The sequence below is a fragment of the Stenella coeruleoalba genome, assembly GCF_951394435.1.
Source record: "Stenella coeruleoalba genome assembly, chromosome: 12".
NCBI classification, from domain to species: domain Eukaryota; kingdom Metazoa; phylum Chordata; class Mammalia; order Artiodactyla; family Delphinidae; genus Stenella; species Stenella coeruleoalba.
The window spans coordinates 75,629,197-75,650,485 of record NC_137158.1 but is presented as its reverse complement, the minus strand read 5'-3'; the positions used below and the strand labels follow the sequence as shown (position 1 = coordinate 75,650,485).

At 44.8% G+C, this 21,289-nt stretch overlaps 1 protein-coding gene across 1 annotated transcript in view; it reads right to left on the bottom strand.

Annotated features, from left to right (window-relative positions):
- Positions 1–541: 541 nt before the first annotated feature.
- MTHFD1L (methylenetetrahydrofolate dehydrogenase (NADP+ dependent) 1 like) overlaps positions 542–21,289 on the bottom strand; it is a 227,690-nt gene continuing 206,942 nt past the window's right edge. The window contains exons 29-32 of the transcript XR_013830711.1: positions 14,473–14,650; positions 8,359–8,474; positions 1,638–1,770; positions 542–795 (exon numbers count right to left, since the gene is read on the bottom strand). The gene's annotated coding sequence lies outside the window, so the exon portion shown is untranslated. The remainder of the gene's footprint in view (positions 796–1,637; positions 1,771–8,358; positions 8,475–14,472; positions 14,651–21,289) is intronic.

Here is a 21,289-nt window from a genome sequence, read left to right as displayed (position 1 = left end):
ATTCAGATCTATATCTATATCTATCTATCATCTATCTTCTTTTTCATATTCTTTTCCATTATGGTTTATCACAGGATATTGAATATAGTTCCCTGTGCTATACAGTAGGACCTTGCTTATCCATTCTATATATAATAGTTCGCATCTGCTCATCCCAAACTCCCAATCCATCCCTCTCCTCCCCTCCTCTCCCCTCCTCCTTGGCAACCACAAGTCTGTTCTGTATATCTGTGAGTCTGTTTCTGTTTCATAGATAAGTTCATTTGTGTCATTTTAGATTCCACATATGAGTGATATCATGTCTTTGTCTGACTAATTTCACTTAGTATGATAATCTTTAGGTCCATCCATGTTGCTGCAAATGGCATTATTTCATTCTTTTTTATGGCTGTGTAATATTCCATTGTATATATGTACCACATCGTCTTTATCCATTCATCTATCAATGGACATTTAGGTTGTTTCCATGTCTTGGCTATTATAAATAGTGTGAACAGTGCAAATTCTAGAACATTTCCATTATAGCAGAAAGATCTAGGACAGCACCACTCTAGATCTCCTGAGTCGTCCTTTGAATTAATTTTTCAATTTTGAACAAATTTACACAATTTGTTGAGTAAATGAATAAACCCTTACATTTTTTACTTCCTTGTCCTTTTCCTCCCTTTCAGCCAACAGCTACACAGCTGTGAATCAGTCCTACCTTCTACCTGTTTTTGTTCCTACATCTGCCTGTGCAGTGCAGCTGGAAAATTTGTTCAACAGGGTACACAGGTATCACTTCATGCTTCTCATCTATAAAACAGGGACAATAATAGTACTCATAAGATTACAAGAAGGATGGGAATGAGATAATGCCAAAAAGTGATTAACATAATGTTTAGCATGTAGTAGCAGTTCGATAAATTTTAGGTATTATTATTGTTAAAAAAAATTTTTTTAAACCTCAGCTGGACCTTCGCATTGTCCACCATCCTCCTATTTTTCCCAGTAACTGAATCCCCACCCTTTTCTACTCCCAAAGAAGAGAGGCTTTTTTAAAGCTACTTCCCTTCCACCGCTAAAAAGTTTTATTACATTCTTCTTCCAGCTCAGTGGAAGAAACTTTCTTTGTGGTAATTTTTTGTAGGATAAGATAGAGTTGCTTTAAGGGGGTGATTTTTTTAGTCTCTAAAACTGGCAGTAGTACCCGTCTTTTAAGACAAGGAAAAACGAGATGTAATTTCTGGAAATGCCTCTTGATAGGGTGCTGTATTAGTTTCCTCTGGCTGCTGTAACAAATGACCATACGTTCGGTGGCTTAAAACAAAAGAAATTTATTCTCTCATTGTTCTGGAGGCCAGAAGTCTAAAATCGAGGTGCTGGTGGGGCCCTGCTCCCTCTAAAGGTTCTTGCTGCTTCTGGTGGCTCCCAGCACTTCTTGGTTGTGGTGCTGTAACTCCAGTCTCTGCTTCCTTCTTCACATGGCCTTGTCCTTGGTGTGTGTCTTTATGTCTTTTCCCCTTCTGTCTCTTATGAGGACACCCATCGTTGGATTTAGGGACATCTCTCATTTGTACTTGTAGGATTTTTATTTATGGAGCCTGAGTGACGACATAGATTGGTCAATGCCACTGAAAAGAAAATTTATTACTTACATTTCCCAAGAGAAGAGGGCTCACCATGCCACTCAGGGCCGCAGGAGGAGCACCAGGTTTGGTCAGGAGGCAACAGCAGGGGCGGGGGGGAAGCAGGAGAGGAAATCCTAGGTCTCAGTCTCTACCGGAGTTTCTGTGGTAAAGGCAAAGCAGGGCAGGGGAAACATTTTAAGATTGGCTGGTTTGAATAATCCAGTAGGCTTTGTGCTATAGGGATGGTCTCTAGCTGCCTGGTACCTGGCCCTGGGATGATTTAGAGCAGGGGACATATGGCTTGGTGTGTGAGAGTCAAATACACAGGAGGTTGGGGCTATAGACTCAGGGTTGGTTGGTCTGCCTATGAAAGGTGTGCCCCTGAGCAGGTTGTTATTATCTTTAGGAATTAGCTTCCTCTAGGAGGGAGGGCAGTCTCTCTTGGGTCTGTAAGGCTTCCAGATGCTAGACCATCAAGAATGCAGAAAATAAGAAAATACAGTTAATATCACTGGCCCTGTGATGAATGGATGCCAAATAGATACACCTGCTTAATCCAGGATGATGTCATGTCAAGATACTGTTTAAAAATAATTAATTTTGGGGGGCTGTGTTGGGTCTTCATTGCTGCGCGCGGGCTTCCTCTAGTTGCAGTGAGCGGGGGCTACTCTTTGTTGTGGTGCACGGGCTGCTCACTGTGGTGGCTTCTCTTGTTGCAGAGCACGGGTTAGGCATGTGGGCTTCAGTAGCTGTGGCGCGCGGGCTTCAGTAGTTGTGGCACACGGGCTCTAGAGGGCAGGCTCAGTAGCTGTGGCGCGCGGGCTTAGTTGCTTCGCGGCATGCGGGGTCTTCCCGTACCACGGCTCGAACCTTTGTCCCCTGCATTGGCAGGCAGATTCTTAACCACTGCGCCACCAGGGAAGTCCTCATGTCAAGATTCTTAACCCATCTGCAAAGACCCTTTCTCCAAATAAAGTCACATTCAGAGGTCTGGGTAGACATGTCTTTTTTGGGGGGAGGGCGTTATTTAACCCCCTACCAGTTTCCTACTAAGCGAAGTTTCATAGTTACTGTCTCCCACTCTCCTGGGCCACCTCCTTGTCATTTCTTTTTTTTTTTTTTTTTGAGGTGCGGGCCTCTCACTGTTGTGGCCTCTCCCGTTGCGGAGCACAGGCTCCGGATGCGCAGGCTCAGCGGCCATGGCTCACGGGCCCAGCCGCTCCACGGCAATGTGGGATCTTCCCGGATCGGGGCACGAACCCGCGTCCCCTGCATCGGCAGGCGGACTCTCAACCACTGCGCCACCAGGGAAGCCCCTTGTCATTTCTTGGCTGGACTATCATTAAACTGGCCTTCTTGCCCCATCTGCTCTTCTCTAGTCCATCTTCTGGGCAGCATCAAAACGATCTAAAATGTAAAACTGATCACATCACTCCTCTGCTTAAAAAAGCATGCTCCTAACGAGTGGGACTGTTAGCGCCATCGTTCTGAGTGTTGCAGGAAACATGTTGTAAAGGAAACATTTGCAAGCTTTCAAACTACAGAGCATTGGCTCCAATTTGTAGATTTAGGCAATTTAAATGCATTCATCTGGATGAATAACCTCACACTCTAACCTCTGAATTAATGAATTAATATCCCATGCTCCAGGTTCTACCCAGCTGTTTTCTCTAACTGGATGCAAATTAAATAGATATATTTAGTAAAGTGAATTTGGAAACTCCACAATCCCTCAGAGAAACAAACTTTCCAACGTTCAATATGGCCAACTGCTTCCACTAGACCTGAGCATGCGATAATTTTCCTAAGTTTTCCACACTTCATCATAAATTGAGAACAAAGGACATGAGCTAGCACAGGATAAAGAAATGGAGAGCCCAGGCCTGGACCAAATTCACTTGAGATCATGCAAACCTGCTTTACTTTGGCAAATGCAAAAAATCAAGTTAAAATGAGCCTTATTTTTAAAGATAGCTATATTTCAGTGTTCCTTATAACATGCCAGTCCTCAAGGATGCTTTGGGAGTCACCTGCTGAACCATTTATATTTCCACAATCACTACATGGACCAAACTCCCAATGATTCATGAACCTTCCTTATTGGAAAGCAAATAATATTTTAAAAAATACAATTGTATCTCTGAAGCTCAGACAATAAAGGATTAAGACACAAATCAGAAAGTTATCACCAAGTTGAACCTTTCTCATTAGGCCTGTTCAAGGCAGCCCAGCCAGACACCCAGGCATGTACCACTTGTGGGGATTGGACTCTTCATAGTGTGCCTTTTAATTAATTAATTAATTAATTTATTTATTTATTTTTGGCCGCGTTGGGTCTTTGTTGCTGCGCCTGGGCTTTCTCTAGTTGCGGAGGGCGGGGGCTCCTCTTCGTTGCGGTGCATAGGCCTCTCATTGTGGTGGCTTCTCTTGTTGCAGAGCATGGGCTCTAGGGCACACGGGCTTCAACAGTTGCGGCACACGGGCTCAGTAGTTGTGGCTCACGGGCTCTAGAGCGCAGGCTCAGTAGTTGTGGTGCACAGGCTTAGCTGCTCCACAACATGTAGGAGTCTTCCTGGACCAGGGCTTGAACCCCTGTATCTCTGCATTGGCAGGTGGATTCTTAACCACTGCGCCACCAGGGAAGCCCCATAGTGCATCTTTGTAGCTTGGCTTTTGCTCTGAGTATTAAGTTTCTTGAGATAGCAAGTGAAAGAAATTCAACTCAAATGGGTGTAACGTAAAGTGTGTTTTTACTGGCTCAGTAACTGAATAGCTTTAGTCGTAACTGAATCCAGGAGGCCATCAGGACATTGTCCCTGTCTCCATCTTTCACCCTCTCTTCTGTTGGCTTCATTCTCAAGATGCCCGTCTCTAGGTGGTACCCTGGCAGTTCCAGCCTTACTTCCTACCAACTAAGCAACCTCAGTGGAAAAACTAGTACTTTGTTCCTTCAGAAACCCCACTCTCCGAAGTCTTAGGATTGGCTTTCACAAGCCTAATGTAGGTCACATTTCCAGCCCTAGTGATGAGAGCACAGTTCCATCTCTGTATTTTTACTCTCTGGTAGTACATGGGGAAGGATTTCATTTGTATGTAAATATTTATATATTCATATATACACACAAATATATATATAAATATATATGTATATATACAAATGTATATATGAATATCTATATAATGTATATATATTTATACATTATATATACACATATATACTGATTCATACATATACATAGATATAATTCATGCATGCATGTTCACATATATGTACATATACTCATTCATGTATATATATATATATATATATATATATGTTGCCCTTTTTATTAGAAGACACAGCTTCTGAACTTTATCAATCTTCATGTGCTGATTCATATGAGGTTCTTTTTTTTTATTGGAGTATAATTGCTTTACAATGTTGTGTTAGTTTCTGCTGTACAATGAAGTGAATCAGCTACATGTATATCTATATCCCCTCCCTCTCGGACCTCCCTCTCACCGCCCCCATCCCACCCATCTAGGTCGTCACAGAGCACAGAGCTGAGCTCCCTGTGCTGTACAGCAGGTTCCCACTAGCTATCTATTTTACACATTACATAGTGTATTTATGTCAAACCTAATCTCCCAATGCGTCCCACCCTCCCCTTCCCCCACCATGTCCACATGTCCGTTCTCTATATCTACATCTCTATTCCTGCCCTGCAAATAGGTTCATCTGTACCATTTTTCTAGATTCCACAAATATGCGTTAGTATACAATATTTGTTTTTCTTTTTTAATAAATTTTATTTAGTTATTTTTGGCTGCATTGGGTCTTCATGGCTGTCTGCGGGCTTTTCTCTAGTCACAGTGAGCGGGGGCTACTGTTCGTTACAGTGCGTGGGCTTCTCATTGCTGTGGCTTCTCTTGTTGTAGAGCACAGGCTCTAGGCGCGTGGGCTTCAGTAGTTGTGGTGCCCGGGCTCAGCAGTTGTGGCTCGCAGGCTCTAAAGCGCAGGCTCAGCACTTGTGGTGCACGGGCTTAGTTGCTCCGTGGCATGTGGGATCTTCCCAGACCAGGGCTTGAACCCATGTCCCCTGCATTGGCAGGTGGATTCTCACTGGGCCACCAGCAAAATTCCAATATTTGTTTTTCTTTTTCTAGTTTACTGCACTGTGTATGACAGACTCTAGGTCCATACACATCTCTACAAATGACCCAATTTTGTTCCTTTTTATGGCTGAGTAATATTCCATTGTGTATATGTACCACAACTTCTTTATCCATTCGTCTGTCCATGGCCATTTAGGTTGCTTCCATGTCTTGGCTCTTGTAAATAGTGCTGCAATGAACATTGGGGTGCATGTGTCCTTTTGAATAATGGTTTTCTTAGGGTATATGCCCAGCAGTGGGATTGCTGGGTCATATGGTAGTTCTATTTTTAGTTTTTTAAGGAAGCTCCATGCTGTTCTCCATAGTGGCTGTATCAGTTTACATTCCTACCAACCGTGCAAGGGGGTTCCCTTTTCTCCACACCCCCTCCAGCATTTATTGTTTGTAGATTTTTTGATGATGGCCATTCTGACCGGTGTGAGGTGATACCTCTGTTATGAAGAGACCAAGTAATGACATTCAGGCTTATTTGTAATGCAAATGCACCATCACCATAGAGCTTCAGGGACTGATTTGCACCTCATGCACCTTAGCACCAGTCTGGCTGTGAGTGGGCCATGAAGGTCAGCGCCCTCTGAATGGCCGAGACCTTCCCTTCCCTCCTCGCGGCTTTAGGCCTGGCCTTTGCTAGAATCCCCCTCCCAACAGTCTGACGTCTCTGACAGGCTGGCAAAGTAAACTTTGCCATTACCCGTCTTATTTTCTCAGCCCTAGAATGGAGAAGCCACCGGATACTGACTTACTGAGCATAATTTTTGTCTGTGTTTTGAAAGCTTAGAAATACGTTCTTTGGACAACACACCTGACCTAAAACGCCCAGCATAGCACTGTACACATGCACCCATGTCCTCACCCTACCCGCACAAACCCCACCCTCAGGAGGCTATCCACACGCACTGTTTGCAAAGATCTGTTTTTAGGACTGAACCATTAACAAAATCTTATCTTCATCCTCATAGGCTTATTGGAGAAATCTAAGATAGGATATTTGAACGGAAAGATACCTCCAAATCCATCTTCTTTCCTGTTGGTGGATTAAACCCTTTCCTACCATTTCTTGAAGATGGTCAATCAGTTCTGTTTAAGCATTTCCCCTGTGAGGAAAGTCACTAGTTAGTGATTCCCCAGCCCCTTTCATTGTGGAAGAGTTTGTATCATGAGAAAGCTCTCTCCTGTATTGATCTAAAGTTGCTGTCTGGGACTTCCCTGGTGGTCCAGTGGTTGAGACTCCGAGCTTCCACTGCAGGGGACACGGGTTCGATCCCCGGTTGGGGAGCTAAGATCCCACATGCCAAAAAAAGTAGATAAATAAACAAAATAAAGTTGCTGCCTCCCTAACACCCGCCTCTTCAAAAGCAGCAGAGAAAGTTTTGAGGAACTCTTCGTGCCTCTTTTTAGTAACAGATCAGAGTTTGCACTTCAAACAATTTCGTGAGTGTCCCTTTACAAGTCAAAGGCTCATCATCTTTATTTCGGATCAGTAACAAGGCACGTGTCTGGAATGTGTATACGATTTCGGTATAAACAGTCCCCACCCTCATGTATCAACCTGACAAAGTCTAGACTCAAGAGTTTGTTTCAAGAAGAAAAACAAGTCAGCTAGGATAGAAAGAATCGCCAGCCTATAAATCGTGCTGAGGTGTGTTTATATAACTAGATGCGAGTTTAAATAAAGCAATTGAAGAGTAAACCTAACTACCAGTCAGAGTTGTAAAAGCAACCTCAGCGGAGTTGGCGGAAAGGACAGGTTACATTTGCCTTGATCGTGCACATAAGCAAACACAGATTTCTAAGCTGATGGCCGGCACGTCAGGACATTGCTTCCAGGGCGTAAGTGTCTTCATTACCATTCTCATCTTGAGAAACTGAAGTTCAAAGAGATGAATGACAGCTTCAAGTCAGACAGAGCCCTGATTTCAGGGGCCGGAGTACCTGTGACCACTCTGACCTCATCCAGGTGACGATTCCTAGGAGCCTGTTGATTCAAGCTAGTACCCCAAAGCTACCTGCCGTCTCATGAGACAACAAGCCCGCTTGGGGGTGCCCACACTCCCTGTGAATTGTCATCAGATTCTTAGAGATGTCTGTGTCATGCCCCTGCCCCCACTCCCAGCCCATGGACCCCTAGAACTTCTGATCATGGCCCAGCCATCAGTCAAAGTTTCTAGAGAACCAGGGACAGGATTTGCTCTGTGATTTTGATTTATGCTAAGGGTCAAGCGAAGACAGAAAAGGAGGACAGAGGGGCCCGAGCAATATATTCAAGTAATACACTAAAAACAAGTCCGAAAAGAAGCTGTAGGAGGAAGTTTGTGGGGTTTACAAGCAAAATGAATGCTGTATATAATTTCATAGCCATGTGAGAAGTGTCATTTTAAGGCAAGCTGTTTTATGCTGTATGTGTATGATTACAAACACAAACTATATATCAAATGTATGTCTTTGAGACCTATAATCTATTAATATGAGATGCTGAAACGATTTGGGGTCCTCGCTGAATTTGTAATTAGAGAGAAACAAAGTGGACAGAAGGGCTAGGCTGGTGGCTCAGAGATGCAGGTAAATGTCATTGTTCAGAGTGCTGACATCTCACCTGGACCACTTTAATTAGCGCGCAGTTGGACGTGCCTCTCCTTTTCTCTAATCCATGCTCTCCAGGGCCTTGAGAGAAATCTTTGGTGAAAATACTTCTGTGGCTCCTCCGTGTCCCTGGAATAAAGACCTCACTTTTAATATATCACTTAGGACTCTCTGAAATCTGGCCCTAACGTACCTTTCTAATCCTATCACCCACCATGTCACCAGACACCAAATATTCTCCAATTATGTGTTAGGATCCACCTAAGACTCTCCTGTTCATGAAATCTTTAAACCATGGTGCACTTTCCTACAGAAATCATCTTTAAGGCAGAATTCTGTAAGGGCAGGTTGTATCTTCCAAAGACGGCCACCCCTACATACGTGTCCCTTATGCTTTTCCTACTGTGTGGCTGACATCCATCCCATTGAGATGTGGGTCTGTGTTCATTCCCCTTAAGTCTGGGTGTAGGCTTGTGACCACCTTGGTCAATGGAGTACAGTGGAAGCAAAGCTGTGTGACTTCCAGGCTAGATCATAACAGGGACAGAGCTTCTGTTTGGTTCCCTCTTGTGGGATACTTGCCCTTGGATCCCAGCTGCCATATTGTGAGGAAGCCCAGTCCACACAGAGAGGCCATGTGTGGAGGTTCTAGCCAACAGTCCCAGTCAGGCCCTCAGCGGACAGCCAGCATTAATTGTCACACGTGCGAGTGACCAAGCCCTCAGATGATTCCAGCTTTCACCCCAAAAGCCTTCCAGCTGAGGCTCCAGTCCTTATGGAGTGGAGATAAATCTCTGTTCCTTCTGTGACCCACATGTCTGACCCACCGAAACTGTGAGAGATAATTAATAATAATTGTTGCTTTAAGTCACTAAGGTTTGGGTTAATTTGATATGTGGCCATAACTAACGAATACAGTGCAGTTTACTGGGTTTTACCCAAACCAGGTAACAGATTCTGGTTGTTGGTAGTCAGTATCCAATGCAGAAATTTTTATGTGAAGGTACCACCAAAGGCCTTGGAATTATGGGCTTTTTGGGAAAAGAAGAGAATATTTGAATCTTAAGAATTAAAGGTGTGCGTGTGTTTAGTGTTGTTTTCTTTTTTTTTTCCCGGTACGCTGGCTTCTCACTGCTGTGGCCTCTCCCATTGCGAAGCACAGGCTCCGGACGTGCAGGCTCAGTGGCCATGGCTCACGGGCCCAGCTGCTCCGTGGCATGTGGGATTTTCCTGGACCGGGGCACGAACCCATGTCCCCTGCATCGGCAGGCGGACTCTCAACCACTGCGCCACCAGGGAAGCCCTGTTTAGTGTTTTAAGCACAAGTACACATAACCGAATACAAATGCTGGTCAGCGGAGTTCTGCTTACAGCCATCAGTTCCTCTTCACTAAGCCGTGGTGAGGACCTTTAGTCACTCAGGTGCTGCGGAGAAAGTCACGCTTGGGTTTACATTCCTGCTATCTGCACCTGAGCTGCTCCTCTAGGTGTCCTTGCGATTCTTTCTCCAGGCTGTTTGTTGTGGCATTGGTTGTTCCTTGTTTAAGGATCTCATTACTGTTTTCAGACCTGTCTCCGTGTCCGCCAAGGATGATTGCTCAACTTGGCTTCAACTTCCAAAGCTTCATCCATTGATTTGCTCTGTTAGAGATCTGACTCATTCTTAATGTCTACATAGTGTCATTGTACAGATGTTCCAATGATTTGTTGATGTTGTTGTTATCTAATTCCTAGGTTGATTTGCAATGATTTTCATCAACAAATGCAAATACGCCATGGTTTTGCAATATCCCACGGGCAGCCAATGTTCCCTTGTACTGTTGCTGTCTTTTCTTGCTTTTTCCTCTGCTTCTCTGTCCGAGGGTCACTGGTAACACGCAGACATGCCCCATGTGCTTCTTGCTAAGTGCCCTAATTAATGCTGTGGTTAAGGGGGACGGAAAAAGTCGTGGTTAAAATAGACTGGGAGAATATTTGAAGACCAGTGAGTCTTCCTTGCATAGCTGAGAGTTAGCTGTTGTCTGCTTCAGGGCCCCGATTCTCAGGCAACCAACTCTTGACTGCATTGTGAATACAAACATTCGTGGTGGAGGACAGGAGGAAACATAATCTAAATAGAATGGCTTTATTCTCATACATATTTTAATTATGCTGAAATAAGGAGGGATCTAATTTGGGGAGATTTCAATTACTTTAGGGCAAAAAAGCGAACCTTACTGTGGAGACCCAGCAGCCTGGCCAGCTCGCCCGTCCTGCTTCCTGCCCACCCTTCAGCCCACATTCTCAGGAGGCCGCAGCACGGTCACCAAGTGGAATAAGAGAGCACAGCAGAAGCGGCTCCTGGCTGGACGTCGGTCTTATTTTCCAGGCTGATAGCTTTTCCAGGGAGAAAAGCTTCGTGGTGGTTTGGCTCTGACGTTCTCGCTGCTGCAGTACTGAACAGCAGCTGAGAGCCTGGGGTCCCCCAGACCTAAGTCCAAATCCCACGCCTCCCACTCGCTTGCTGTGCGTGGAGAAGCCACCGAACCTTCTAAGCCTCTGATTCCTCTTGCTCCCTCTCAGATGAGGATAATTATACCAGCCTCAAGGGATACTTGTGAGGATTAAATGAGGTCATGCTGATAAAATGTGCGGCAGAGAGCCTGGCACATGGCACACCCTCAAGAAATACTAATCCGTGGCTATCAGAGCTGTGACAGACTATTCTTTTCAAATTTCTCCTATTGCAAGTGAGGCAACTGAAGACCGGAAAGGTGAGATGACTTGCTCAAGGTCACATAACTAGCTAGAGCAGAACCTAGTAATCAGAACCAGAGCTCACCTAAACCCCAGACATAAAATGGATACAAATGAGGAGACAAATATGTATCGGTGAAAGTACTTAAAAATTGTTTTTAACATGGCAAAGTATACATAACATGAAATTTACCATTTTAACCCTTTGTGAGTATACAGTCCTGTGGCATTAAATACAATCACTGTTGGGCAACCACCAGCCCCTTCCATCTCCAGAGCCTTTTCTGTTTTCCCAAGCTGAAACTCTGCACCCATTAAACAACTGTTGATTTCCTTTTTTAAAAAGTTGTATACATATATTTTAAAATTATGTTTTTTTGTTTGTTTTTTTACCCCTGCTGTATCAAATTCTCATTTCATAGCACACCTGCCCCACTGGTTCATGTAAGGTCCCTTAATGTACCCTGCGGAGCACAGGCTCCGGACGCGCAGGCTCAGAGGCCATGGCTCACGGGCCCAGCCGCTCCGCGGCATGTGGGACCTTCCCAGACCGGGGCACGAACCCGTGTCCCCTGCATCGGCAGGCACATTCCCAACCACTGCGCCACCAGGGAAGCCCCCTTAATGTACTTTTTCTTTTTTTTTTTTTTGAGTCATCATCATTTCTAGGTAGTTTTATTTATTTATTTATTTTTAACATCTTTATTGGAGTATAATTGCTTTGCAGTGGTGTGTTAGTTTCTGCTTTACAACAAAGTGAATCAGTTATACATAGACATATGTTCCCATATCTCTTCCCTCTTGCGTCTCCCCGTTAATGTACTTTTGAGTCAGAAAAAAAATATTTTGAATTGGGAAAATAAACTTCCAGGGTATCCTAGCACATAGTTATGACTTAAAAATCTCACAAGTTCCTCCTCTTCGCCTTCAGCTATTATGCTTTCTGTTTTCCGCTCCCTGCCCCTGGGTTGCACTTGCTCTGCTCCGGGGGCTGGAGACGAGCCCTAAATTCTCTAGGGTTCCGCTCTTTACAGTGTGTATTCTCACTCCAGCCACTGCCCTCCCTCCTCTCCAGGATGCTTCAGGCACTGTGGTCCCTTATCCAGAGTGTTTCGCACTGATGCCAAAGTAGTGATTAAGGGAAGCAAGGAATGTGCTCTCTCTTCCCAGGAAAGGGCTGAATCCTACACAACACACAGAGGAAAATAACAGCCTCCAACCAGCAATAGCAACTCACACAGAGGAAAGCAATCGGGATGCAGTGACCGCCCAACTGTTAAAGCTAAATCTTTACTTCTCAAAACCAAAGTCCTGCCGCTGGCTGCTCTCCTGGGAAACCGAAGCTGCAAAGGCTGAAGGGTCTGTTTATGTGAAATATGTTGTTGCCCTGCCGGCGCGCTCCCTCCCTCCCTGGACTGGGTTCATATCAGGCCTGACACCTTCAAAGCGGATGTTGATCCCGACCAACGATGTCCCAGTGGCCATTTTGGACACCTCCCTGTATGTCACTGGGGTCCGGAGTGAGAAGGTTGTTAAGAGGTTGAGAGCTAAAGGAAACAGAAGGTTAAGGTGCTTAAACTGGCAATGCATCCCAGCAGCATAAACCAACACAGTGTCAGTGATCAGAGCAAACAATTATCACAGCAGAAGACACTAGGTCTATTTGCCCACAGCTGTGACTCGCAGCTGCTGGGACCAGAGGCTTCCATGGGATCAGGCCGCGGGACCCCAGAGGATGACTCAGCCTGGGTTCCTCCTGCCGCCCCAAGGTGCCACTGCAGGCTCAGCTGGTGGAATGTTCAAGAAGGCTTCATGCCTTTTCTCAACAACCAGGACTGACTTTCATCATAAATCTTTGAGCCGTGCTCTTCGGTTCCTCTCTTTGGAATTGTTAGTGCTTCTTAATCACTTTTCCCCTTTAAATCTCAATCACTCATTTAAAAAAGCCCTGACCTAAATGTAAGGCCAGAAACTATCAAACTCTTAGAGGAAAACATAGGCAGAACATTCTATGACATAAATCACAGCAAGATCCTTTTTGACCCATCTCCTAGAGAAATGGAAATAAAAACAAAAATAAACAAATGGGACCTAATGAAACTTCAAAGCTTCTGCACAGCAAAGGAAACCATAAACAAGACCAAAAGACAACCCTCAGAATGGGAGAAAATATTTGCAAATGAAGCAACTGACAAAGGATTAATTTCCAAAATTTACAAGCAGCTCAATAACAAAAAAACAAACAACCCAATCCAAAAATGGGCAGAAGACCTAAATAGACATTTCTCCAAAGAAGATATACAGATTGCCAAGAAACACATGAAAGAATGCTCAACATCATTAATCATTAGGGAAATGCAAATCAAAACTACAATGAGATATCATCTCACACCAGTCAGAATGGCCATCATCAAAAAATCTAGAAACAATAAATGCTGGAGAGGGTGTGGAGAAAAGGGAACACTCCTGCACTGCTGGTGGGAATGTGAATTGGTACAGCCACTATGGAGAACAGCATGGAGGTTCCTTAAAAAACTACAAATAGAACTACCATATGACCCAGCAATCCCACTACTGGGCATATACCCTGAGAAAACCATAATTCAAAAAGAGTCATGTACCAAAATGTTCATTGCAGCTCTATTTACAATAGCCCGGAGATGGAAACAACCTAAGTGCCCATCATCGGATGAATGGATAAAGAAGATGTGGCACATATATACAATGGAATATTACTCAGCCATAAAAAGAAACGAAATTGAGCTATTTGTAATGAGGTGGATAGACCTAGAGTCTGTCATACAGAGTGAAGTAAGTCAGAAAGAGAAAGACAAATACCGTATGCTAACACATATATATGGAATCTAAGAAAAAAAAATGTCATGAAGAACCTAGGGGTAAGACAGGAATAAAGACACAGACCTACCGGAGAACGGACTTGAGGATGTGGGGAGGGGGAAGGGTGAGCTGTGACAAAGCGAGAGAGAGGCATGGACATATATACACTACCAAACGTAAGGTAGATAGCTAGTGGGAAGCAGCCGCATAGCACAGGGAGATCAGCTCGGTGCTTTGTGACCGCCTGGAGGGGTGGGATAGGGAGGGTGGGAGGGAGGGAGACGCAAGAGGGAAGAGATTTGGGAAGATATGTATATGTATAACTGATTCACTTTGTTATAAAGCAGAAACTAACACACCATTGCAAAGCAATTATACGCCAATAAAGATGTTAAGAAAAAAAAAAGCCCTGAATTCTGTCATGATAATATCAATAAGAACAATAGCTTAATGATGAGCACTGACTGCGCCAGCATCGTATTAAGCACATTACATTCCCCACACATTTTATCTTCACAACAACCCTGTGAAACAATTAGTGTCATTATCGTACCATATGGAAACTGATGCATTGCGATCATAAGCGACTTGCAGGGTCGCAGAAGCGGGAAGCAGAGAGCCGGGTACAAGGCCAGGCTTCTCCAGGTCTGCCACTCTTTCTGGACCCATGTGCCTGAGAAGGGCATTTCCAGGCAGTGTGCACTGGTTACGCTGGTCATGTCGGCGAAGTTCTACAAGACATTGAAAACTAGATTTTTATGTTGGGAATAAATATCATTACCAAGACTTTAAATATGAGACAATAAGATGTATAATTGCTCTAGTAGCCAAAAACTGTCATACTAATAAAAAGCCTGATTTAAAAAAAGTTGTGCTAAAACACACAGAACATTTATTACTTTAACCATTTTAAAGTGTGCGATTCAATGGTATTAATTACATGCACAGTGTTGGGCAACCATCACCACTGTCTAATTCCAAGCATTTTTATCACCCGAACAGAAACTCTACCAATGAAGTAACAACCTCCAGCCCCTGTTAACCTCCGATCCACGTTTTGTCTCTATGCATTTGCCTACCCTAGATATTTCATATAAGTGTAATCATACACTATTGTCCTATTATATCTGGCTTATTTCACGCAGCATGTTGCTTTCAGGGTCCATCCATGTTGTGGCACATGTCAAAATTGCATCCATTTGTATGTATATTCTGCGTTTTGTTTATCCTTTTATTTGTTGGGTCATTTCCACCTTTTGGCTATTGCTAGGAACTTGGTGTACATTTTAATTTTTTTGGCCATGCCGTGTGGCTTGCAGGATTTTAGTTCCTTGACCAGGGATTGAACTCATGCCCCCCGGCAGTAGAAGCTTGGAGTCCTAACCACTGGACCACCAGGGAGTTCCCCATGGTGTACACGTTTGAGCTCCTGTTTTCAATTCTTTGGGCACATACCTAGGAATGGAATCGCTGAGTCATATGTTAATTCTATATTTAACCTTACAAGGAATTTTCTTTTTTTTTTTTTTTGCTATGGAAATAAATAGGTTTAAAAAAGAGATATGCTGCAACTGCACAGAGTAAATTTCCTTGCTATGATTAAAAACAAAACAATCCAATTTGTGGTTTAGAATGGCAAGAATATTCTTGACAATGTATTTTTAATTTGATAACACAAAGTTAAGAAGTGAGTGGATTGTTACAAAAACTGTGTTTAAAATTCAGCCTTATTAGAAATCTGTGGTTGTATTCCAAGGACAGAGTCTCTCCGTTCTAGAGGTGATGTTTGAAAGACAGGCGGGAAGAGCTGGCCCTGCCTCCCTAGCAATTTTGTAGGGAGATGCTAGGCCTGGGGAGAGGCTTAAGCCTGGGAGGCCAGGGGCCTGGCCAAGGGAGGACACAGTTCTGAGCAGGTGAGAGGAAGGGGCACTTCTGAGACCCTGACTCAGGTGGAGGCTGGCAGGGAACAGGGACACTGGCTTCCGTCTGAAGTTACTCCTTGACCACCCAAAGGCTGCAAGCGAATTAAAGATGAAAGTTCATGGAGGTTCCTTAAAAAACTAAAGATGGAACTACCATATGACCCAGCCATCCCACTCCTAGGCATATACCCAGAGAAAACCATAATTTGAAAAGATACATGCATGCCAATGTTCACTGAAGCATTATTTCCAATAGCCAGGACATGGAAGCAACTTAAATGTCCATCAACAGAGGAATGAGTAAAGAAGATGTGGCACAGATATACAATGGAATATTACTCAGCCATAAAAAAGAACAAACTCATGCCATTTGCAGCAACATGGATGGACCTAGAGACTGTCATACTGAGTGATGTAAGTCAGACACAGAGAGACAAATATATGATGTCACTTATATGTGAAATCTAAAAAAGAGGACAAATGAACTTATTTACAAAACAGAAGTAGAGTCACAGATGTAGAAAACAAACTTATGGTTACCAGGGGATGGGGGGAGGGATAAATCGGAAGATTGGGATTGACACATACACACTGCTATATATAAGACAGATAACTAACAAGGACCTACTGCATAGCACAGGGAACTCGACTCAATGTAATGGCCTATATGGGGAAAGAATCTAAAAAAAGAGTGGATATATGTATTTGTATAACTGATTCACTTTGCTGTACACCTGAAACTAATACGACATTGTAAATCAACTATACTCCAATAAAAATTAAAAAAAAAAAAAAGGGACTTCCCTGGTGGCGCAGTGGTTAAGAATCCACCTGCCAATGCAGGGGACACGGGTTTGAGCCCTGGTCTGGGAATATCCCACATGCCGCAGAGCAACCAAGCCCGTGCGCCACAACTACTGAGTCTGTGCTCTAGAGCCTGTGAGCCTCAACTACTGAGCCTGCGTGCTGCACCTACTGAAGCCCGCGAGCCTAGAGCCCGTGCTCCACAACAAGAGAAGCCACCGCAGTGAGAACCCTGGGCACCGCAACGAAGAGTAGCCCCTGCTCACCTCAACAAGAGAAAGGCCACGCACAGCAACGAAGACCCAACACAGCCCAAAATAAAATAAATAAGTAAATAAATAAATACATTTATTTAAAAAAATAAAGATGACAGTTCAGAGCTGCTGGTGATCTGGAGTTTGAGAAACCGGTGTTGTTGGGAAAACCCTGATTCCACTGCTGACGGCAACTAAGATCTGTCTTGGCAAAACCACCTGATGGGTCCTCAAGCTCCTTTGCTGCCTCTGAAATATCACGGTAGAGCTCTGTTCTTTTCTCAGTTCAAAGCACTTTTTCTGCCTGTGATGACTCAGTGTGTAGGTGGGGGGGCCGAGTCTCTGGGGACACAGCTGTAACTGTGGCCATTCTGATGCCTCACTGTTGGCCTGCACAGCCCTCACCAGGTCACGTGAAAACGGAAACACCCTCAGCAGATGGGTAATAAAGTGACAGTGGATTAAATTCATTCAAAAGCGCACCGTGAGCGCCTTTTCTCTCCAGTCCTTTTCTCAGGGCGCCTCGGGTGGCAGACGAGGACCAGATTGTTCTAGAGAGGCTGTCTCGGGGAGGGCATCATCAGCCTTCCTGGGAGCCCAGACCTGGCCCTCCCGTTGGTCCTCGTCTGTGGGCTTCACATCTAAAAGGTGAGGCCTCTGAGGGAGCAAGCAGGACTCTTTCCTCAGGGGTCAGCTCCCTGTGTGGGAGTTTTTTGCCCTCAGAGGTCCTGGCGGCACCTGCACTCACAGCTTGGGGCAAAGCCTGGTAGGGACCCCAGGGACGGCAGGCACTTTGCAGGGCTCCCTCCAACTCCTTTTTCCCACCGTTCAGACTCCAGCACGTGACCAGATTCTACCCCTCAGGCTCGCTAGCCTCAACCTAGATACGGTACAGCTGATCCTAGAACAACGATGCAGGGGCGGGGGGTGGCTAAGTGTGCTGACCCTCCGCGCCGTTGAGATTCCCATATAATTTACGTGGCCCTTCACATACATGGTCCCTTTGAACCTGGTTCTGCAGCCATGGATTCAACCAACCTCCGATCAGGTAGTACTGTAGTATTTACTATTGAAAAAAATCCACGTATAAGTGGACCCTCATAGTTCAAACCCATGTTGTTCAAGGGTCAACTGTATTTGAGCAGATGGAGGAAGTCTTTAAGGAAAAAGTCTTATTCTTTTAACTTCACGAATTATTCTCTCCGCGTTACTGCTGACCCCCGGACACGCTTCAGTCAATGTGAGGTGAAGTATCCATCCTTCACTGCCATTTTCTACCAACCTCCTCCAAGGCAAGCCTGCAGTTTTCCCAATGGAGCCTGACTCAGGGGTTCTTCTCTTTGTCCTGTTTCCTGCTGCCATCTTGGGCAACTGTAATGTCCATGTTGATAATGAATTGTTTCATTCATTCATTCAACAACCAAAAAAATTTTGAGCAGCTTCTGCTATGGGCTACTAAGCAGTGATAAAATAAACTACAAAATGGAGACCAGACTTGAAAATTCCCTGAACAGATAAAACCAGTTAAGCCATGTAAGGAAAAACTAATTTAGCTTATCCTGCAACACAAGTGACATTAGCTTGGGTCGCTTCTTGTAAATGCCTTTGAAAATCATAAATGAAACTTAAACTGTTTTCCAAAATTGGCATAAGATAACCATTGTAGCCGATCCCCATTATTAGGAAAAACTTCAATGCTATAACCAATCACTGTAAGAAATAAACAGCCTCCAAATTTTCACTGTATAATCTGTCCTACAGAACACACAGTTCTGACCTTCATTCCACTAATGTCTTGAAAGCTCCCAGTTCGTGAACTGTTCTTATGTACACATTAAACTCTTACTAATTACGATTTTATTGATCTGGTGGTTTGAATTTAGCTGTTTCTGGATTTTTAAAATATTTATATATTTGGTTGCGTTGGGTCTTCGTTGTGGCATGTGGGCTCCTTAGTCGCCGCAGGTGGGCTCCTCAGTTGTGGCATGCGAACTCTTAATTGTGGCATGCCTGTGGGATCTAGTTCCCAGACCAGGGATTGAACCCGGGCCCCCTGCATTGGGACTGCGGAGTCTTAACCAATGTACCACCAGGGAAGTCCCGTTTCTGGATTTTTGACAGCAGAAATAGAAATACTACTATCAGTAATAATGATCAGGAATCGCCCGTTTGTCGTGCATTACATTTTGCAGTGTAGTTGCCTACCTGTGCTGTGTGAAGTCCTTATCTATCCTGGCTGTGTCTGCCTAGAGCCTGGCCTTGGTAACAAGAACAGGATAAGAACTTAACACTGAAAAATGTTTGTTAAATTTAATCGAATACCCTATAAAAGATGCTATTCATCTCTAGGTACAGTGATTCGGAGACAATTCTGTAAAACCACAGAATTTTTTTGTTGTTGCGGTACGCGGGCCTCTCACTGTTGTGGCCTCTCCCGTTGCGGAGCACAGGCTCCGGACGTGCAGGCTCAGCGGCCATGGCTCACGGGCCCAGCCGCTCCGCGGCATGTGGGATCTTCCCGTACCGGGGCACGAACCCGTGTCCCCTGCATCGGCAGGCGGACTCTCAACCACTGCGCCACCAGGGAAGCCCGGGAAGCTACATTTCTAACAAGTATTGCACGTAATTCTAATGCAGATGGTCCTGAGACCAGTTAAACAAAAAAATCGTGATTCTAAAACCTATAAGTAAAACTAGCCCACCCAAATGCTTGGGAGTCTGCTATTAACTGCCTATTTTTTTTAAAAAATAAATTTATCTATTTATTTTTGGCTGTGTTGGGTCTTTGTTGCTGTGTGCGGGCTTTCTCTAATTGCGGAGAGCGGGGGATACTCTTTGTTGCGGTGCACGGGCTTCTCATTGCGGTGGCTTCTCTTGTTGCAGAGCACAGGCTCTAGGCGTTCGGGCTCAGTAGTTGTGGCACTCAGGCTCAGTAGTTGTGGCTCTCAGGCTCTAGAGCACAGGCTCAGTAGTTGTGGTGCATGGGCTTAGTTGTTCCGCGCCATGTGGGATCTTCCCGGACCAGGGCTCGAACCCATGTCCCCTGCATTGGCAGCCAGATTCTTAATCACTGCACCACCAGGGAAGTCCCAAGACCACAAAATTTTAAACATGACTATCCTAAAAATATATGGGTGGAAATATTACCAATTTCGCCATTAATTTCTCTGTTTTGATCCCACAACTCAGGTCTAGGACCAGAGTCAGTGCCCGTGATGTCTCTTTGCAGTCTGTGTGGGATTGGTAGGTTTGCCATGCGCTTCATCCTCAGTGTGGGAGCTCTGGTCACAGGGTGTAGAGAGAGCTTTGCCTCCTAGGACGACACTTGCCCGCTTTGGTCACACTGAGAGGAAAGCCCTGGTGTGGAGAGGTTGGTGGCCGTGTGAGCCAGGGCACGAGCTCCGTGGTAAAGTTACTGTCTTCTTACACACATTGGAGACAGCCTCTCTGGCATTTAACTAGATAGACCCTGGCCTTTACTCACTTACTTCCTATGTCTGTTGTTATCCAGGTGGCTGTGAGTCTTCAGCTAGACTGTTTCTCATCCTCCCCACAAGGCTGGTCTCCTTCACCCTCAGTCCTCACGGGACAGTTGACACGGCTCAAGCCTGGGACTTGCCAGCAACCGTCAGCATGGATGGGGGACATTGCTCAAATCTCTGCTCCTCCTTCAAAATCTGCTAGGAACTGAATTTTTCATGCTTGATTTCTCCTTTAGGAACGATCAATACCGCCAGCTAATTTGGGGCTTTCATTCTCAGGTTGCTTGCCGACTTCGTTAGGGTTTGAATGCAATTTCTCTATCATTTACCTTCCTGTGTTTGCACTGGAACATGCCGTGGTGGTGAACAGGAGCCTTTTGGGGGGGACAGCATCACATTTTTTTACCCTTAGAACCTGTGTGTTCTCACTAGCTGCTGTGAACCCTCTGAATCTTTTTTAAGTGTTTTGAGTCACCACGTCTACAAACCAGCTTCTATAAACTTTTTTTAAAAATTTAATTATTTATTTATTTTTGGCCATGCTGCACAGCTTGTGGGATGTTAGCTCCCCAACCAGGGATTGAACCCGCGCCCTCGGTGGGGAACGCATGGAGTCCTAACCACTGGACGGCCAGGGAATTCCCAAACCCTCTGAATTTTTTAAAATAGGGGAGCCCCAAACCATTTGCCGGGTAACACCTTCTTGCTCCCAAATCAATTGCTACTCTCTGGAGGAGAGTGCTGCTTCTAAGAGCATTTTTACCCCTAGCTCACTCTGCAGAGCAGGGGGCCAGTCTTGGGGTGGAAGGCTGCAGATGGAATGCTATTTCCATGCGCTGTGTCCAGAGGTTCCAGGAGGACCTCAAATATCTCATATAGTGTGTACTTTCTTTTTTTCCTGTTGGCCG